General features: G+C 38.4%; 1 protein-coding gene across 6 annotated transcripts in view; it reads left to right on the top strand.

Annotated features, from left to right (window-relative positions):
- TANC2 (tetratricopeptide repeat, ankyrin repeat and coiled-coil containing 2) overlaps positions 1-16,495 on the top strand; it is a 478,761-nt gene that overhangs the window by 51,964 nt on the left and 410,302 nt on the right. The window lies entirely within an intron of this gene.

The raw sequence follows: 16,495 nt of genomic DNA, 5'->3' as shown, positions 1-16,495 counted from the left end.
TGTATTAGAATGTTTTTTATTAATGAGTGGTAGACTTTTATTGTATTCTTCATAATCTTTTCAACTTATTTTTCTTATAAATTTATATTGGTACTGTATTTATTATCATTCATTTCAGAATGTTTCTGTAATTCTGATTGTGATTTCTTCTTGACCCATGAGTATTTAGAAGTGTATTTACTGATTTCCAAACTGTTGATGAATTTTTGTTTATCGTATTGCAAGAACAAACTCACCTACATCAACAAAAGGAAAACTGTTTTTTCCTCCACTGCTCACACCAACGTTTCTGGCCACCAAATATGTGGGGTTTTTTTTTTTCCTACAGTGATTCAGTTCAGTTCTCTGGTAGACACCAACTGAATGTCCTACAATTAAATTCAATTCTGACACTGTCTACCCTGAGTTAGCACAGACCCCATGGGTTATGGTCTCAGTCCTACAAGACTGCTTTCCACTTCAGATACCAATTGCGTGTGGTGGATCCCCAGGTTACCCACAACCTCTGTCCGACTTGGCTACAAATCAGAGGTTCCCATGACCCGTTTCTCAGGTTCTATCATTTGCTAGAATGGTGCACACAACTCGAGAAAACAGTTTATTTACAAGATTATTGGGCTATTAAAGAATACAGTTCAGGAAGAGTCAGATGGAAGATCTGGGTAGGGCAAGATATGGGGGAAAGGGCCATGGGCTTCCATGCCCTTTTTGGGTATGCCATCTTCTCAGCATCTTCCATGTGTTCATCAACCCAGAATCCCGTCGAACCCCATCCTTTTGGGTTTTTATGGAGGCTCCATTATGCAGATATGGTTAATTAATTGGCCATTGGTGATGAACTCAACCTCTAGCCCATCTCTCCTCTCTAGAAGTTAGAGGGTAAGGCTGAATCTCATGGTTGGCCCCCCTGGCAGCCAGCACCTGTCCTGAGGCTGTTCAGGAGCCCACAGGTACCTACCATTCATCTCGTTAGCGTATAGAAAAGCACTTATCACTCCGAAGACTCAAAGTTTTAGACCCGTGTGCCAGAAAATGAGCAAAGACAAATATGTTTTTTTGTTGGTTTTTTTGTGTGTGTGTGTGTTTTTTTTACTACGTCATGCTTCTTCTTATTGAATTCTAGCTTAATTGTACTATTAGAGAATCTATTCTGTATTATTTTATTCTTTTGATATTTATTGAGATTTGCTTTACAGTTCATTATATGGTCAGTTTTGGTGAATTTTCTGAATGTACCTGAAAGTAATGTGAATGTTGTAGTTATTGGATTCAGTGTGGATCAGTTTTGTTAATGATGGCACTCAAACATTTCATATCCTTACTTACTTAAAAAATTATTTAGTGAGAAAGGTGTGATAAAATACCACATTATGATTGTGAATTTGCTTATTTCTCCTGCTAGTTCCTGAGAATTTTTGCTTTATATGTTTGGAAACTCTATTATTAGGAACATTCAAGTTTAGGATTATTATATCTTCCTGGTGAATTGACCTTTTTACCATTATGAAATGCTTCTCTTTATTTCTAATAATGACTTTTGTTTAAAAGTTCATTTTTTCTTTCATATTAGTATAAGGACTGCAGGGTTTTTTTATTAGTATTTGAAAAATATGACTTCTTTCATACTTTTACTCTCAACATTTCTGTGTGCTTATGCTGTTAATAGCATATAGTTAGGTTTTCTTTTATTCAGACATTTTTTTTTTCTTCTCTTAAGAAAGTCTTTGGTCTACATTAATTTGGTCAGTCATATATTTAGGTATCTGTGTGCTTTCTACTTGGCCTATCCATTCTATGCTTCTTTCTCTCCTATCTTTCTTTCTCTTTCCTCTCTTCTTTTGCATTGATCAAAACTTTTTTTTTTTTTTTTTTTTTTTTTTTGAGACGGAGTCTCGCTCTGTCACCCAGGCTGGAGTGCAGTGGCCGGATCTCAGCTCACTGCAAGCTCCGCCTCCCAGGTTTACGCCATTCTCCTGCCTCAGCCTCCCGAGTAGCTGGGACTACAGGTGCCCGCCACCTCGCCTGGCTATTTTTTTGTATTTTTTTAGTAGAGACGGGGTTTCACCGTGTTAGCCAGGATGGTCTCGATCTCCTGACCTTGTGATCCGCCCGTCTCAGCCTCCCAAAGTGCTGGGATTACAGGCTTGAGCCACCGCGCCCGGCCTCAAAACTTTTTTTTTTTGAGACAGGGTCTCACTCTGTTGCCCAGTCTGGAGTCTAGGGACACAAACATAGCTCACTGCAGCCTCAACCTCCTTTGCTCAAGCAATACTCCCACATCAGCCTCCTGAGTAGCCGGGACTACAGGTGTACACCACCACACCCAGCTAATTTTTAAAAAAAATATTTTGTAGGGATGAGATCTTAGTACTTTGTCCAGGCTGTTCTTGAACTCCTGGTGTCAAGTGATCCTCATGCCTTGGCCTTCCAAAGTGTTGGGATTACAGGTGTGAGCCACCGTGCCTGGACTCAAAACATTTTTTATGATTCCATGTTTTCCTCTATTAACTTTGAAATTATATACCCTTTTGAAATTTTTTCCGTGGTTACCTAAAGATTAAAACAATCCTAAGTTTATCGAAGTTTGATATTTAATTGATATGTTTACCCTCTTCTTGGACAGCGCAAGAGCTTTAGATTCTCTTCACCTATCTTTAACCTCCACAAGACATTACTGTTCTATGTAATCACTGTTACTTAGATATGCCCATATATTTGACCCTTTCTTTGATTTTCATTCCTTCCTGCACCCCTCACTTTCTAGATAGAAGTAACTTTATCTGAATAACACCCTTTGTTTTGTTTTGTTTTATTTTATTTTTAGAGACAGGGTCTTGCTCTGTCACCAAGGCTGGAATGCAATAGCACTGTGATAGCTCACTGTAACCTCAAACCTCCAGGCTCAGGCATTCCTTCCACCTCAGATTCTGGAGTAGCTAGGACTGCAGGTGCATACCACTGCACCTGGCTAATTAAAAACGTTTTTTTTTGTAGAGATGAGATCTTGTTATGTTTCCCAAGGTTGGTCTTGAACTCCTAGCCTCAAGTGATCTTCCTGCCTTGGCCTCCCAAAGCTTTGGGATTTCAGACGTGAGCCCCCATAGCTGGCCAAGAAGACTCTTTTAGAATTTCCTTTAATGAGGAGTCATCTATGACAAACTTTACTTTTGTTTGTCTGAAAATGTCTTTATTTTGCCTTCATTTTTGTAAGATTTTTTTCTTTTGTAAGAGATGGGGTCTCTCTGTGTTTCCCAGGTTGAAGTGCAGTAGCTATTTATAGGTGCAGTCCTAGTGCACTGCAGCCTTTAGACTCCCGGCCTCAGGTGATCCTCCTGTCTTAGCCACCCGAGGAGCTGGACCTACAAGTGGATGCCACTCTGCCTGGTTACTTCTAGGATACTTTTATGTGACTATAATTCTAGGGTGCAGTTATTTTATTTCAGTATTTTACAATGTTATTTATTGTCTTCTGGCTTCTTCCATTTTTTTCTGGTGATCAGCTGTCAGTCTAATTGCTACTCCTTTAAAGGCAACCTGCCATTTTTCTCTTTGACGTTTTCTAGATTTATATTGATATGCCTAAGAGTATTTTCTTTTTTATCTTTATCATTGAAAAAAATCTTTATATTCTGGCCAAGTGTGGTAGCACATGCCTGATAATCCCAGCACTTTGGGAGGCCGAGGCAGGCGGATCACTTGAGGCCAGAAGTTCAAGACCATCCTGGCCAACATGGCGAAATCCAGTCTCTATTAAAAATGCATAAATTAGCCAGATGTGTTGGCACATGCCTTTAATCTCAGCTACTTGGGAAGCTGAGACAGGAGAATCTCTTGAGCCTGGGAGGCGGAGGTTGCAGTGAGCCAAGATTATACCACTGCACTCCAGCCTGGGCGACAGAGTGAGAGACCCTGTCCCCGAAAAAAAGAAATCTTTATTGTCTGTTCATGTTTTTATTCATGTTTGTAGGATTTCTTGACTCTGCGGCATGTCTTTTGTCAGTTTTGGAAAACTATTACCCATTATGTCTTCAGATTTTAGTTTTTCTCTTATTTTTTTCTTTATGTTTTTTTTTTTCTGGAACTCCAGTTATACATTTGATAGACCATACACATATCATCTCTGACTCCTACATTTTCTCTTAATCCTTTCGTCTTTATATGCTTTATGCTGGATATTTTCTTTTGACTTACATGCTTTTCATACTTTCTGTTCTTCAGATTGTGTAATCTCAATTGATCTATCTCTAAATTCACTGATTTTTTTCTTTTGTCTGCTCAAGTCTGCTATCATGTCTACTGACATTTTTTTCAATTATTGAATTTTTCAACTCCAGAATTTCTATTTGATTCATTAAAAATTTTAAATCTCTGTTGGTATTCTTAAATCTCTGTTGGTATTCTTTATTTGGTGAGACATTGTTCTCCTATTTACATTAAGTTCTACTGACATAGTATCCTTTAGTCTTTTGAACATATTTAAAATTGGCAATTTGAAGTTGCTTAGTGTCTCCAACATCAGGGCTTCCCTCAGAGACAATGTCCATTGTTTGCATTTTGCCCCTTGTATAATATAGGCCATACTTTCTAGTATCTTTGTATGTCTTGTAATTTTTTGTTGAATCCTGGACATTTTAGATTATATAATGTGTTATCTCTGGAAATCAGATTTTCCTCCTCCCCAGGGATTTATGTTGTTTTGATTATTTGTTTAGTGACTTCTCTGAACTAATTCTCCAGAGTCTGTGTTACTGTGCATGGCCACTCAAGTCTCAGGTTGGTTTGTTTACTGGTCAGTTCATACTAGACAAAAATTTTCTAAAGTGCCTTCCAGGCTTTGTCAAGGGACTTTTTATACTGAGCAAGCTCTGAGTAGGATCAAACAGACAACTTTGTGGGTGGAATATTCCCAAAAACTACTAGACAGGTGAAATAATGACAGTTTTTTGTAAATAAAACTTTGAAGGAACTACAGCTCTCTTTTGCCCCTTCCAGTGGCTGCCAGGCTGCTGATTTTCATGACTGTAGATTGTTGACTGTTGAGGCTACTGCATAGCTGGAGAGAAGGGGATGGGAATAGAGCAAGTCAAAATGCCACAAAACTTGCTGTTTTTTAAACCAACATTCAGCCATTATTCTTGAATATATATTGCCTGGATTGCTGCAAGCCTTTGACCAAGTTTATTCTGACAATTTTGCCAATTTTCTCATTGCATTTTTGGAGGAGAGAATTTCTGGATGTCCTTACTTCTCTGTTTTCGTTGACATCACCTCACTGTTCACTTTTTCATGTTTTCTTCTAAATTTATGTTGGGACTAATCATGTTATAGATTCAAGCTGCTTTCAAATTTGACATTTAAAAAAAACAGTTTATCCCAAATTTCTTTTCTGTCATAGAATCATTTTCATAGATGCCTTCAGTTGTTCACTTTTGACAGCAGCACTAGCATTTTCTGTGACTTCACAAGAGTACCTGACCTTAGACCAGACAAGTGATCTTATTGTAGAGGAAGACATCAAATCTGTGCTTTAGCAAAAGCACAAATTATTACTTACTAGACTTTTGAATAACTACTGTGTTAGTAGAAGTTATATTATTAAATCAATACATGTTAAGGTTCTACTGTAGTATTCTAGCTTATTTCTTTGATTTTCTGGTTATTTAATTATATCAGTAATGATTTTTAGGAGTCTGATTCTAATATTTATTCCCTGTTTTTTCACACAAATTGTTTACAATTTGGAATTGTTATAAAAACAGTGCTTTGTATTGTGTATGCAGAGAATGCTATTTGTAGAGAATCAGTATTTTTGCATACTAAGAGATTATTCCAAGACAACAGTAAATGTTATATTAAGAGAAAATGTATTTATGGAAAGATATCATTAGTGTTTTATTATTACAGTTTTTTTCCTTAACCCTTAATTAATAATTGAGTAGATACTTTATTCTTTATATTAATTTTGGCTCATGGCTTAGTTTTAGGGTTAATAAGGAAAGTTTTCTCATAGGTATATAATTTTAAGGTTTTTTTTTTTAAATCAACTTAGTATTTAGTTTAAAAAGCATTTGTAATGAAGGGAATTATCTGTCTTAATTTGTCTTTTAAATAGCTGATCTGAATTTTTGTGTGGGCCACTAGATAAATATTTCACAGAAATAGTTTTTATATCAAGTTTATTAAAATAAGATAAATTTTATCTGTCAGAGTTTTCCCCCTGACATGAGAATATTAGCTTTGAATTTTATAAATTCAATATTTAAGATTTATGACGTGAAAATTATTTTTTTCTGATGCTTGTAGCAAGTACTCTGAAGTTTTCTAAAAAAAAAAAACAGTGTCTTTTAAATTAAATGAGCTATAAAGAAAATATGTGTTTGTGTTTTCTAAAAGTTCATATATATATTAAATGTTTATCTATATTTTCTTATTTTTCCTAACTTTATCACCTTAAATTATTTCATTAAAAAACTTCAAATATACTTCTTTGAATCAAGTAATGCCATTGTTTGGTATCATTGTGTGATTGTTTTGGTAAATCATTATTCAAGTATGCTGGTGGGGGTGGGGAGATACTGGCAATTTCAGATATTCAAGAATTCAGAAAGATTAGTATCATAAGCATAACATAGCCTTTGGAGAATGTATGGAAGGCAGGAGATAGAGAAACAAAAGTGAGCAAAGTACGTAAAACTTAAACACAGATAATTGCCGGTAATGTACTACAAGAAGTAGAATTTATTCCAAGAATACAAAGATGTTTGTACAACTGAAAATTAACAGAACTTTTCCAATTAGAAAAAAAATTTTAAACCACATGATTATGTATTGAAAAAGTGTTTTATAAGATAGTACAGCAATTAAAAATATCATTAAGGCCAGGCGTGGTGGCTCATGCCTGTAATCCCAGCACTTTGGGAGGCCGAGGTGGGCGGATCAGGAGGTCAGGAGTTCGAGACCAGCCTGGCCAATATAGTGAAACCCTGTCTCTACAAAATAAATTTTTTATGGCTGAATAATATTCCGTTGTGCCACATTTTGTTGATCTTTGCTTCCTTTGATGGGCATTTGAGTTGTTTTCATTTTTTAATCTGTGAATAATGCTGCAGTGAACATGGGATATGAGTATCTGTTTGAGTTTTTTCAGTTCTTTTGGATATATAGGGGTGGGATTTCTGGGTCATATGGCAATTCTATGTTTAACTTTTTGATGAACTAACAAACTGTTTTCCACAGTGGCTGCACACTTAATATTCTTTCTGTCATGGCATGAGGATTCCAGTTTCTCCACATCCTTGCCAACACTTGTGATTTTCTTTCTTTTTTTAAAATTATAGTAGGTGTGAAGTGGTATCTCATTGTGGTTTTGATTTACTTTTCCCTAGTGATTAGTGATATTGAGGATCTTTTCATTAATGGTCATTTTATACCTTTGGAGAAATGCCTATTCTAGTCCCTTACCTGTTTTTGAATTGGATTGCTTGTGTTTTTGTCATTCACTTGGAGGGGTTCTTTATATGTTTGATAAGAGCTTGGAGGAGCTCTTACCAAATATGTGATTTGCAAATGTTTTCTCCCATTATAGGGGTTATCTTTTCATTCCAAGGTCATAAGGATTTACTCCTGTGTTTTCTTCTAAGAGTTATTATGGTTTTAACTCTTACATTTAGGTTGTGGATCCATTTGGAGTTAGTATTTGTATGTGGTATGAAGGAAGGGTCCAAATTTGTTCTTTTGCATGTGGAAATCTAATTTCCCTAGCACTGTTTTTTGAAGAGACTATTCTTCCTCTACTGAATGGAGTTGGCACCCTTGCTTTACTTATAGATTTTTAGATTTCATTCATGTTCCTGGTTCATAACAGAAAGGATGACTAATCCCTTATCAGTAAACGATAAAGATAAATGATAAAGATAGCAGATATTTTCTAAATTAAATTTTTTATTTTTTACTAAAATGATACTAATGTGTGGGCTGCTGTAAATTTACAGTTAACAATGTGATTTTTTAAAAAACTATTTCTTTAGTTTCATTTTTTAAGTTTTTGTTCACTGTTCTATGGTACAGGATTTTAGTTTTTATACAGTGTTTTATTAATCAGCTTTAAATTGATGCACATGGAATACAAGGTTGTGTCCCGAGTGTCTTCTATTCAAAATGGTTCCCCTTAAGCCCAAACGAATTCTGAAACATTTCTTTAACTCCAGGTTTCCAAGGAGATCATGTTACTTCTATACTCTCCAGTCACTCCTCAGTGGGTTCAGGGTTTTTTGTTCAGACCAGGCATGGAATGAGTGTAATACAATTTTTTTGTTAACAAAATATTTATTTCTAATGTAAGAAACAGCAATGGGTACTAAACCTCAAATTGGTTAGAGATTATTTTTTAGTGAAAAATGTTTCTTTTTGTAATTTATAGAGCTAGTAATTACTAGAACTCATGAACAATATGACAGCAGCAGCACAGCATGTTGACTCACTCCTGTAATCCTAGCACTTTGGGAGGCCAGGGCAAGAGGATCTCTTGTGGCCAGAGATTTGAGACCATCCTGGCAACATAGTGAGACGCTGTCTCTAAAAAAAAAAAGAATTAAAGAATAGCCAGGCATGGTGGCACGTAGTCCTAGTGAGGCAGGAGAATCACTTGACCCCGGGAGTTTGAGGTTACAGTGAACTACAAATGCACCACTGCACTCCATCCTGGGTGACACAGCAAGACCCTATGGAAAAAAAAAAAAAAGAGCAGTCATTTTCTGAATTAAACCTTTTACTTTAAAATAATTGTAGATTTACATGCAGTTGTAAGGGATAGCCAGGAGCGGTGGCTCATGCCTGTAATCCCAGCACTTTGGGAGGCCGATGCCGGTGGGTCACTGGAAGTTGCGAGTTCAAGACCAACCCGGCCAACATAGAGAAACCCATCTCTACTAAAAATACAAAAATTAGCTGGGCGTGGTGGTGCACGCCTGTAATCCCAGCTTCTCAGTAGGCGGAGAGAAGAGAATTGCTTGAACCTAGGAGGCAGAGGTTGCATTGAGCTGAGATCATTCCACTGCACTCCAGTCTGGGCGACAGAGTGCCACTCTGTCTCAAAAAACAAAAAATAAATCAAAACAAAAAAGGAATAATATAGAGAGTTCCTGTGTATATTTGGATTCCCCCAGTGGTAATCTCTTACAAAACTATATAGTATAATATCACAACCAGGATATAGACATGGATAACAGTTGAGATACTAGACATTTCCATTACCACAAGGATTCCTTGGCTTGCCTTTTTGTAGCAGTACCCCCTTCCCTCTCACCCCTACTGCCTTGTTAACCCCTGATAATAACTGCTAATCCATTTGAAAAAATTTTATCACTTCAAGAATGTTGTATAAATGAGTTGTACAGTTTGTAACCTTTTGAGATTGGCTTTTTCAATTTTGCATAATTCTCAGAGGACTCATCCAGGTTGTCGTGTATCCATATTTGTTGCTTGTTATTGCATGTATTCCATGTTATGGTTATACCACTATTTGTTTAACCATTTACTCTTTGAAGGACAGCTGAATTGTTTCAAGTTTGTGCTGTTTTAAATAAAGTTGTGATAAATATTAGTGTACAGGGTTTTGTATAATTTTTCATTTCTCTAGGGCAAATGTCCAGGAGTGCAGTTGCCAGCTCATGTTTTAGTTGCATGTTAATTTATAAAGGAAGTGCCAGCTCTTTTCCAGAGTGACTATACCATTTTACATTCCTACCGACAATGTATAAGTGATTCAGTTTCTCCTCATCCTTACCAGCATTTGGTCTTGTCACTATTTTCACTATTTTTAATGTTAGCTTTTTTTTTTTGTTTTGGGACAGAGTCTTGCTCTGTCACCCAGGCTGGTATGCAGTGGCGTGATCATGACTCACCGCAACCTCTGCCTCCTGGGTTCAAGCAATTCTTATGCCTCAGCCGCATGAGTACCTGGAATTACAGGTGCATACCATGACCCCAGGCTAATTTTTGTATTTTTTGTAAAGACGAGGTTTCACCATGTTGCCCAGGCTGATCTCAAACTCCTGGCCTCAAGCGATTGGCCCTCTTTGGCCTCCCAAAGTGCTGGGATTACAGGTGTGAGACACTGTGCCTGGCTTTATGTTAGCTGTTTTGATAAGTATATAGAGGTATCTCATTGTAGTTTTTTAAAAAGTTTTTTATTTATTTGTATAAATTTATCAAGTATAGTTGCAGTTTTGTTACATACCTAGATTGCTTAGTGGTGAAGTCAGGGCTTTTAGAGTGTCTGTCACCTGAATAACATACATTGTACTCATTGAATGATTTTCATTTCTGTAATGGCTCATCATGTCAATCATCTTTTCATGTACTTATTTGCTATTTGTATGTCTTTGGTGAAATATCTCTTCATGTCTCTTGGCTGTCTTCTAATTGGATGTATGTGTGTGTTGGGTTTTGAGAGTTTGCTATATATTGTAGCCTTTGTCAGATACATGGTTTGAAAATATATTCTCCCAGTCTGTAGTTTTGTTTGTTTGTTTGAGATGGAGTTTCGCTGTTGTTGCCAGGCTGGAGTGCAGTGGCCTGATCTCAGCTCACTGCAACCTCCCCATCCTGGGTTCAAACGATTCTCCTACCCCAGCCTCCCGAGTAGCTGGGATTACAGGCATGTGCCACCATGCCTGGCTAATTTTTTGTATTTTTAGTAGAGACGGTGTTTCACCATTTTGACCAGGCTGGTCTCGAACTCCTGACCTCAGGTGATCTGCCTGCCTTGGCCTCCCAAAGTGCTGGAATTACAGGTGTAAGCCACTGTATAGTTTGTATTTTTAATCCTCTTAACAGGGCTTTTTATAAAGCAAAAGTTTTTAATATTGATGAAGTCCAATTTATTGTTTTATTCTTTTTCCTTTTTCTCAAGACAGAGTCTTGCTCCATTGCCCAGGCTGGAGTTCAGTGGTGTGATCATAGCTAACTGCAGCCTTAAACTCCTGGGCTCAAGAAATCCTCCTGTCTCAGCCTCCTGAATAGCTGGGACTGCAGGCAGATGCCACCATATCTGGCTAATTTAAACATTTTTATAGAGACAAGCTCTCATGGTGTTACCCAGGCAGAAGTTTTACTTTTATTGATCATGTGTTTAGTTTCTGTCAACGAATATTTATTCATTAATCATTAAGTACTTAGTATGCTGGTTGCTTGATATTTGAGTTTGGGTTAAAGTCTGTGTACCCCATGTACACAAACGTCAGTTCATCTGTAAATACAAGGTGTTATTAGAGTCATGTGTGACTGTTTGTATTAGTCCATTTTGTATTGCTGTAAAGGAATACTTTAGACTGAGTGATATTAAAAAAAAGATGTTTGTTTATTTGGCTCGCAGTTCTGCAGGCTATGCAAGAAGTGTGGCACTGGCATCTGCTTGACTTCTGATGAGGCCTCAGGAAGCTTTTACTCTTGGGGGAAGCTGAAGCAGGATCAGGTGTGTCACATGGCATGAGTGGAAATGAGAGAGGGGAGTAGGAGCTCCTTTAAACAACCAGCTTTTACATGAACTGATTAAGTAAGAACTCCCTCATGACCATGGGGAGGGCACCAACCCTTCATGAGGCATCTACCCTTCATGACCCAGGTACCTCTCGAGGCCACATCTCCAACATTGCAGGTCACATTTCAACATGAGATTTGGAGGGGAAGAATATCCAAACCATATCACTGGAATTTTTTTGTCCATGGCATATTGAACTTAGTTAAAATTTTTATTGCACTCTGAATAATGAATGCTCATAATAAACTATATATGTGTAATAGTATGTAATGCAAGTATTTTTATACTATAAAAATATATTTTTTCTTCCAGGGTGCTGTGGTTTGAATATGATGTGTTCCCACCAGAAGTCATGTTGAGGCATGGTCCCTGATGTGGCAGTGTTGGGAAGTAGTACCTTTAAGAGATGAGTAGGTCCTTAAGGTGGATTAATGTCTTTCTCATGAGACTGCATTAACTTTTGTGAGAGCTGGTTGTTATAAAGCAGGTCAGCCTCCTTATTCCCCTGTTTCTCTTTCAAATGTGCCCACTTGACCTTATGGTCTCTGCTGTGAGTTGAAGCATCACGAGGCCCTCAACAGATGGGCCACCTGATCTTGGACTTCTCAGCCTTCACAGCTATGAGCCAAAATAAACCTTTCTTCTTTATAAATTATCCAGTTTCAAGTATTCTGTTACAGCGACAGAAAATGGACTAAGACAAAATTGGTACTGAGAGAGTGGAGTTGTTGCTATAACAATACTTGAAAATGTAGAAGCAGCTTGAAAGCGAATAATAGATTGTAGAGGGAAAAATTTGGAGGAGCAGGCTAGAAAAAGCCTGTATTGCCATGAACAGAGCATTAAGGGTAATTCTGGTGAAGACACCAAGAAATCTCCAGAACTAGGGGAATCTGGAACATCTTTGAGATTACTTAAGTGGTCATCAGCAGAATATTGATAGAAATGTGGACAGTAAAGACCATTCTGATGAGATTTCAGAGGTGAATGAGGAGTATCTTGTTGGGTACTGGAATAAAGACTATTCTTGTTAGCAGCAAAGAGCTTGGCTGCAGTGTGTCCATGCCCTAGGTCTTTGTGGAAGGTGGAATTTAAGAATGACAAAGTAGGCCGGGCGCGGTGGCTCATGTCTGTGTAATCCCAGCACTTTGGGAGGCTGAGGCAGGCGGATCACGAGGTCAGGAGTTCAAGATCAGCCTGGGCAAGATGGTGAAACCCCATCTCTACTAAAAATACAAAAAAAGTTAGTTGGGCTTGGTCGTGGGCGCCTGTAATCCCAGCTACTCGGGAGGCTGAGGCAAAGAATTGCTTAAAACCAGGAGGCGGAGGATGCATTCAGCCGAGATCGCGCCACTGCACTCCAGCCTGGCAATAGAACAAAACTGTCTCAAAAAAAAAAAAAAAAAAAAGACAAACTAGGATTTCTGGTGGAAGAACTCTAAGTAGCAAAGTGCTCAAGATGCTGTGTAGCTACTTTTGGCCACTTACAGTGAGCTATGGGGGCAAAGGGATGATTTAAAGATATAATTTATAGTTAAAAGAGAAGCAGAGCATAAAAATTTCAAAAATTCCCAGCCTGGCCATGTAAAGAATGGAAAAGAATGTTTGGAAAGACAAAACAAGAGTGTGACCTGATGACCAGTTACTAAAGAGAGTAACATGAATAGGGAGCCAGGTGCTAGTCCTCAGGACAACGGTCCCCAAGGCATTTCAGAGATCTTGGAGGCTGTACTGCCCATCATAGGCCCAGAGGCTGAGGAGGGCAGAATGGCTTTAGGAGATGGGCCACTACCCAGGACTTCAGGTGTCTATTCCTTGCATGCCAGTGTGGTGCTGCTTGGCTGCTCCAGCTGCGTGACTCAAGTGGCCTCAGGTGCAGCTTGACTCACCTCTCCAAAAGGTACATTCCACAGACTGTGGCAGCAACATGCTGTGGTTCAAGTGAGCCTAGATGTGGCTTGTGCCACAGCTCCAGAGGACGCATGCAGTAAGCCTGGCAGTGTCTATGTGGTGCTAATTCTGCAGGTGTGCAGAGTGCAAGAGGTGTGGAAGAGTGCTTTTCTTCACCACGATTTCAAAGAATGTCATAGAAAGCCCACAGGCCTGAGCAGAAACTTGCCATGGGATGGAGCTACCACAGAGGTTCCCTACAAGGGCAGTGCCTGTGAGGGACTTGGAAGTGGGGCTGCTGCTGCAGCCACTGGCAGCATGCAATCCTGGCCTGGGAAAGCTGGCCAGTGTGCAGCTCTATCCTGTGAGAACAGTTATGTGGGCTGAGCCAAGCAAAGTCGTGGGAGCTGGGTTGCCTGAGGCCGTGGGAGCTCACCCCTGCCCTGTCCTAGCGTGTCCAGGTGATGGCACATACAGCAAAAGATTATTTTATGTGTGTATGTGTGTATTTTTTTAAGAGATGAGGTCTAGCTATGTTGCCCAGGCTGGACTCGAACTCCTGGGCTCAAATAATTCTTCCACTTCAGCCTCCCACGTAGCTGAGACTGCAGGAATATGCTATTGTGCCTGGCCCTGGCTGAAAGATTATTCTGGAGTTGTAAGATTCAATGTCTGCTTTGTTCAGTTTGCGACTTGCTTGGGGCTGATTACTCCTTAATTTTTGCTTCTCTCCTTTTTGTCATGGGAATATTTACCTGCTGCCTGTTCTATCATTGTATCTTTGAAATAGATAACCTGTTTTGATTTCACAGGCTTACAGGAGGATGTTAGAGTTTTGAGTTTGTGCTGAAATGAAACATCTTTCAAGGAAGTATCAAAATGTGACTTTAAAACAGAAAATAAGGATTCCAATTTGGTGGCAGAGGATACTGTGCTATAAAATAAAATATGGCTGGAGAGTGAACTAAGTGCTAAGAACCTTGAAATTGCTTTTGAAACAAATCTGAACTGACTGGTTTTGTTTATATTCCACAGATTTGTAGCAGTTCTGTAATAGTGCTTCTCATCAGATAGACACATGTATTCACACTCATGCGTTCACATCTATTTCCATTCTTTTATTTTCATCCTTTAATTGTTGTTTTAATATTACGGTTTTACTAATTATACAAGATGAATTGTGATAATTTCTGTATTTTGTGGTGTTTATTTATCATATAAATTATTTATTCCTTGGAAGTTTAATAGAACTGTTACCAGAAAGGGGTCCCAATCCAGACCCCAAGAGGGGGTTTTTGGATTCCATGCAAGAAATAATTCAAGGCTAGTCCGTAGAGTGAAAGCAAGTTTATTAAGAAAGTAAAGGAATAAAGAATGGCTACTCCTTAGACAGAGCAGCCCTGAGGGCTGCTGGTTGCTCATTTTTATGGTTATTTCTTGATTATATGCTAGACAAAGGGTGGATTATTTATGCCTCTCCTTTTTAGACCATATAGGGTAACATCCTGTCATTGCCATGGCATTCGTAAACTGTACTGGCACTGGTGAGCATGTAGCAGTGAGGATGCCCAGAGGTCACGCTTGTCGCCATCTTCGTTTTACAGGGTTTGGGCCCGCGTCTTTACTGCACCTTGTTTTGTCAGCAGGGTCTTTGTGACCTGTATCTTGTGCTGATCTCCTATCTCATTCTGTGATTAAGAATGCCCTAACTTACTGGGAATGTAGCGCAGTAGGTCTCAGCCTTATTTTACCCAGCCCTATTCAAGATGGAGTATACACACATTTGCATTTGTTCTGTATTTCACAGAGGAAAAGGACTTTTACATGCATTACCTAATTTAATCTGTATAGCAAATATATGAGAGACTTTATAGGTGAGATATTAAATGTATTGCCCAAGATTACACAGCTAGTAGGAATAGAAGCCATTGAATTCTCACTGTATGTATATTGCTGTCCCTGAATAAATGAGACAGTTGAGTGGAATTAAGTCTAAACTGAGATCTGAAAACTGTCTTTTCTTTGAAGTAGCAACTCAGATGTTAGAGATTTTAAGTTGCTAAGGGTTATACTGGAGCAACAAGTAGCCAAAAATTTGGTGGCTTCTTGTGCTAGAGTTGAGAAATACTTTGAGAAATTTGTCTAAGTTTTTGCTCTTTAATTTTTTTTCATGTTTTTTGTGGAAACATATTAAATATAGGTTTCAGTTATGTGTTATGGGTTGATTTGTCAGTTTCTTTTATGTTTTATTATTTGAAAAATCACCCTATGAGACATTAAATGTAAACTGATTACCATTAGTATTTCTCCATGGCTTTCCTCCTTATTAACTGTATGTTAATACAGTTGATGGTAATTTTTTTTTTTTAAGTATGCTGTAGAATATTGGTCTCAATCATTTTATCCTGCTTCTACATTCGTACAGTATTTACTGAAAATGTTAGGGATTCTCTACTAGAGTGGCACATGTGATGATTAGAAGTCAGTGAATGAAGTTTCATAATGTCTTCCAATTGTGGATGCCTTCTTCATTTTTACTGTCTTCAGGTAGAATCTTTGGGGATGGGTAAGTAGGGAGAGAGGGTTGGAAGGTAGAATGGAGTGACAAATAGTGAAGGCTGTTAAAAAATTTCAGCAATGAGATGCCAAAGACAGTCTTTAAATAAGAGATCATGAGGCAGGCATGGTAGCTCATGCCTGTAATCCCAGCACTTTGGGAGGCTGAGGTGGGCGGATCACATGAGGCCAGAAGTTGAAGACAAGCCCGGGCAACATGGCGAAACTTTGTCTCTACTGAAACTAAAAAAATTAGCTGAGTGTGGTGGCACACATCTGTAATCCCAGCTACTTGGGAGGCTGAGGCACAAGAATCACTTGAACCTGGGAGGTTGAGGCTGCAGTGAGCCATGATCGCACCACTGCACTCCAGCCTAGTTGACAGAGTGAGACCCTGTCAATAAAATAAAAATAAAATAAAATAAATAAAAATAAAGATAAAAATGAGCATGAGTTGGTTAGGTACCTGTGTCCTTCCATGATTCTATAACATCTGTTCCTGGTGACCTT

Source organism: Chlorocebus sabaeus, chromosome 16, assembly GCF_047675955.1.
Source record: "Chlorocebus sabaeus isolate Y175 chromosome 16, mChlSab1.0.hap1, whole genome shotgun sequence".
Taxonomy (NCBI): Eukaryota; Metazoa; Chordata; class Mammalia; order Primates; family Cercopithecidae; genus Chlorocebus; species Chlorocebus sabaeus.
Note: the sequence above shows the minus strand (reverse complement) of the source record. Positions and strands in the feature narration are given on the sequence as shown.